Source organism: Heterodontus francisci, unplaced genomic scaffold (genome assembly GCF_036365525.1).
Source record: "Heterodontus francisci isolate sHetFra1 unplaced genomic scaffold, sHetFra1.hap1 HAP1_SCAFFOLD_61, whole genome shotgun sequence".
Taxonomy (NCBI): domain Eukaryota; kingdom Metazoa; phylum Chordata; class Chondrichthyes; order Heterodontiformes; family Heterodontidae; genus Heterodontus; species Heterodontus francisci.
Window position 1 is genome coordinate 2,633,539 of NW_027141441.1, and position 5,365 is coordinate 2,638,903.

General features: G+C 42.9%; 1 non-coding gene across 1 annotated transcript; it reads right to left on the minus strand.

Moving 5' to 3' along the window:
- Nucleotides 1-1,190: 1,190 nt before the first annotated feature.
- On the minus strand, nucleotides 1,191-1,272 carry trnas-gcu (transfer RNA serine (anticodon GCU)). Its single transcript has one exon. It is a non-coding gene; the product is annotated as a tRNA-Ser (tRNA).
- Nucleotides 1,273-5,365: the final 4,093 nt, after the last annotated feature.

Sequence of the window (5,365 nt, forward strand, 5' to 3'; positions counted from 1 at the left end):
TTCTGCAGCAAGTATCTCACCTCCTGACACCCCAAATCCTGTCCACCATCTACAAGGCGCAAGTCAGGAGTGTGATGGAATACATCCCACTCAACAACACTCAAGAAGCTCAACACCATCCAGGACAAAGCAGCGCACTTGATCGGCACCTAACCCACCACTTTAAACATTCAATCCCTCCACAACCAGTAAACAGTGGCTGCAGTGTGTACCATCTCCATATGCACTGCAGCAACTCGCCAAGTATCCTTCAACAGCACCTTCCAAACTCGTGACCACTACCACCTCGAAGGACAAGGGCAGCAGATGCATGGGAACTCACTACCTGCAGGTTCCCCTCCAAGTCACTCACCATCCTGATTTGGAACGATGTCGCCATTTATTCACTGTTGTTGGGTCACAATCCTGGAACTCCCTCCCCAACGGCAGTGTGGGTGTTCCTGCACCATATGGACTGCATCAGTTCAAGAAGGCAGCTCTCCACCACCTTCTCAACGGCAATAGGAATGGGTAATAAATGCTCGCCTTATCAGCGATACTCACACCCAAGAATGAATAAAAACCAAATCACTCTCCACAGATTCCCCACAATCTGGGCTTGGACATTTACTTCAGGAGCACAGAGCTTTATATCACTGCAACATGAGTTCCAATCTTCATATTCTGTTCACTTTTCACATTATTTTCTACCAGTCCACGAGCTTTTATTAATTCAGTATTCGGGTCTCTGCTCCTCAACCGTTTCTAACATCTCACCTCTGACAAAAAAACACTCTGATCTTTCGTCGGTAGTCGATGACCCCTCATTTTAAACTCCATCTGCCAAAGCATTGCTCACTCACTTAATCTATCAAGAAGATTTGAAAATAAATTTCTTGCCAAAGGATCATTTTCTGCATCTGCTCCCTCGCCATTTGCTTTTCCCATTTGTCTTTCACTTGGTGCAAATCCAGAGAAAGTAAAGATGGAAGGAAGGAGGGGAGGAAAAATCCTGCTCCGTTTCGTGATCCCTATTTGATCTTCATTCCAGTGCAGTTTGGGTGAAGAATTCCAATTGTCTGTCTCAATTTTAATACAGTATAACCAATTCTGGAATCACTGTCAAGATACTGACAAGAACAGGTTTCGAGGCTGACTTTACACATAAGCTCACCCAACATAAATAATACACGAAACAGCTCATAAACTGGCGACAAGGATGGGATTCGAACCCACGTGTGCAAAACACAATGGATTAGCAATCCATCGCCTTAACCTCTAGGCCACCTCGTCATTTGCACAGACATAGCTGTCACCTTCAGCACAGCTTCTGGCTATGCAGCCAGCTGTGGAATGATGGAAATATATCTTCTGTCAGTAAATGAAGTTGGGAATGGAGCAGTGTGAAACATTTCCAGAACATGTCCAACACGTTTCTACTCAGTGTGAAAACCCACCACGGAAAGACTGGAACATACAATCATTCAGTCATAACATCACTCAGTCACCTGAACCATTAGGTCACTGATGAAGTCATGATGACCGAATTTCTCATGAAATGAAAACTGAACTAACTGACTGGAAGAATTGTTTTAACCCCACATGATCAGCGAGGCACAGCATCAGGCCGACTTGTCGGGTGGTGTAAACAGATATCACTGCTTCTGATCTTCACCAGAACAGAGAGTGAGATGTAACATTGATCATCAAACAGACTGTGAGAGAATACAACAGAATAAAACACATGGAGAGACACTGTGGAATAACAAATAGATTTGATTGGAATGTTGAAATTTTGATTGGAATGGATAAAACACCAGAAACAGCAGATTAAAGTGGGATTCTCATCATTATATTGATCTGGGACAGAAAAGAGAAACTGATGGAAAGAAGAGAAGAAGGAAGAAAAGAAAGGATGGAATTGTTCAATCTTTTCAGTTTTTCACTCGCCGATCAAAGCTGATAAAAAAAGTTGCAAATAACAGAGAATTTCACCAAAAAGGGAGATTAAATGTTGCTGAAACCTTGGATCGAAGGATGCCCCAAAAGATCACCTGTTTAACTGTCTCCTCACGAGGGGATTTCAATCAGTGAGCAATATTATTCTCTACTTTTTTTGTTAATTGGTCCCAGAACTGTCACTTGGAATTAATATCTGTGTTCCGACTCCTGAATAATAAAATTGTGAGTTTCTCGATATTTTCTGGACACAGTTCCTGCTGAAAGAACTAAGAACTCTTTTCTAATTTGCACAATACTCTATACACACTCATCAAGCCTGCTAAGCAAGCATCCTTGGTGCTGCTCTCTCTTCTCCCAAACTTCATCTCATGTGACTGTTCCATCATCACTCTGACAGTGGGAGGGGTTGATCCCACTATCTTTAGCATTAACCCTTTACATCCTTATACCACACTGTCTGTCCAAAAAAAATGGGTGGAGGGAACTTCCTTCATTTATCAAAACACCAACAGCAGCACAGTGGCACAATGGTTAGCACCGCAGCCTCACAGCTCCAGCGACCAGGATTCAGTTCTGGGTACTGCCTGTGTGGAGTTTGCAAGTTCTCCCTATGTCTGTGTGGGTTTCTGCCGGGTGCTCTGGTTTCCTCCCACCTCCAAAGGACTTGCAGGTTGATAGGTAAATTGGCCATTGTAAATTGTCCCGAGTGTAGGTACGTGGTAGGAGAATGGTGGGGATAAGAACAAAGATAATTACAGCACAGGAACAGGCCCTTCGGCCCTCCAAGCCTGCGCCGATCCAGATCCTCTCTCTAAACATGTCGACTATTTTCTAAGGTTCTGTATCTCTTTTCTTCCTGCCCATTCATGTATCTGTCTAGATACATCTTAAAAGACTCCATCGTGCCCGCATCTACCACCTCCGCTGGCAATGCGTTCCAGGTGCCCACCACCCTCTGCGTAAAGAACTTTCCACGCATATCCCCCCTAAACTTTTCCCCTTTCACTTTGAACTCGTGTCCTCTAGTAATTGAAACCCCCACTCTGGGAAAAAGCCTCTTGCTATCCACCCTATCTATACCTCTCATGATTTTGTACACCTCAATCAGGTCCCCCCTCAACCTCCGTCTTTCTAATGAAAATAATCCTAATCTGCTCAACCTCTCTTCATAGCTAGCGCCCTCCATACCAGGCAACATCCTGGTGAACCTCCTCTGCACCCTCTCCAAAGCATCCACATCCTTTTGATAATGTGGCGACCAGTGGTAGAGAATATGGGATTAATGTAGGATTAGTATAAATGTGTGGTTGCTGGTTGGCACAGACTCGGTGGGCCGAAGGGGCTATATCTCTAAATAAGAAAAGTAAAATAAAAGCTACCAGTCGTAAATCAACTCAAACCCATTAGAGAGATAGAGGGAGACTGTCAGAGAACTTCCTGCATCCAGTCCTGACCCTGTCACACTCAGCAGCTTCTCACCCAGACCCCACTCTCATCAACACTGAACATTGTTACCGAGACCCTTCAAATACTGTTTATAAAAGGGAGAAAAATTCAAACTTTATCACAGCTAGATTGAATAGAACAAAGTTTAATATCTTCTCGTCGTCACTCGGTAACCACATGAGACAGTCCTTAAATCAGTAGCATAAATTATCAGCTGGAAGAATGTTTGTCATTGGGTTGAATCATTTCTGTGTGAGGAATGTTCCAGCATCATAAACCAGGGGAACGTGTTGACTGAGCTGTGTCTTCATCTCTTCTGGACAGTTCACCCTTCATTCTGCTCTGATTCACTTTCCCAAAGCGGATCTACAGATTCTCAAATCCGGAGATTGGGTTTTCTTATTTTGTTCCTTTTGATTTTTCTTGCTCCTGAATGTTAATATATTCCAACCTCGGATCAACCTTGCCCTGTCTCCCAGTCTCGGTTAAAAGCGACAAATAACGGCAACAACATTCTGAAACAAACAACACGGTCACATTCTGCTTCAGTGAGATTAATGCTGAGGCCGTTTCTGTGTCGAATGCGATTGTGAACAAATTTCTCTCAAGGAAATTGTGAGTGATCAAGTATTTGCACTGAATTTCTGTGCAAGAAGGGACAGTTTCAACCAGACATTCCCAAATCACTTCCTTCACAAAGACAAAGACTGTGCTGTCTTAACGTGTGAATCAACTTCACAAACAAATTTGAACTCGAAGTTCAGGAGAAGACAGAGATGTGAATGATTGACAGTGTAATCTTTAAATCATAATTTTCCGTTTCTTCGTTGAAGTGAGGTTCAACCCTAAGCCACCAGAGATCGCAGAAAGCTACAAACTTGGATCCAGAAATCAGAAAAGTGGTGAAACAGTTGGTGAGTACATTGTGACACTGAAGAATTTATCACCACATTGCAACATTGGCACATTCTTAGACCGTACATTATGAGACAGATTTGTGCTTATATTGGTGGATGAGGAAAGATACTAAACACACAAAATCCCAATTTGAGCTAGTGTGTAAGATTGCTCTTTCCACGGAGATCGCATCAAAGAATGCTCGTGAATTTCGTCCTATGCCAGTGACAGTAACACACTTCAGAGGAACTTAAACACACTGGTAAAATGGGCTTTCACACAACAGATAAAATTTTACACAGAGACTTGTGAAGTGATACAGTTTGGGAGGAAGAATGAGACAATGTACACCAATCTTTTTTGATCAAGGTTTGAAAAGGTTGCTAAGAGCAAACAGGACACTTGGCTTTATTAATAGAGGCATAGAGTAAAAGCAAATAAGTTATGCTAAACCTTTATAAAACACTGGGGCTGAATGACCTACTCCTGTACCTCCACGGAAAGCTTCCACTCCAGGCTCGGACACCCTCTTCAGGATCACTCTCCATACATCCCGCCACTCCACACACGGATATCTCCCTCAGGATCAGATCACAGCTCCACAGTCCTGCCACATCCAGTCGTGAATGGTGGTGCATAATTAAATAACTAACAAGATGAGGAGGCTCCAAAAACATTCACATCCTCAATGATGGTGGTGCTGAGCACGTCAGTGCAAAAGATGAAGCTGAAGCATTTGCAACCATCTTCAGTCAGAAATATTAAGTGGATTTGATCTGTGCTAATTTCAGCTCCTCATGCTCTCTGGTGCCTTGGTTCTCTGGTGCTAATTTCAGAGTAAATCATGCAGCTTGACAATTGGAGCCAAAGAAAAAGACACAGGAGAGGTTGAAAGTGCCAAAACCTGGTATTGAACCAAGAACTGTTTAACTGTTAGTACAGCACGAACTCAACAAAGCTATTTCAACAACACACTAAAGCCACCATTCTGTCACTGCTTTGGAAGACAATATATACATTAAAGTGTTTGTAAAAAGTCACAGAACACAACATGTGAGTAATATTCCCCATTGTTTTCTCA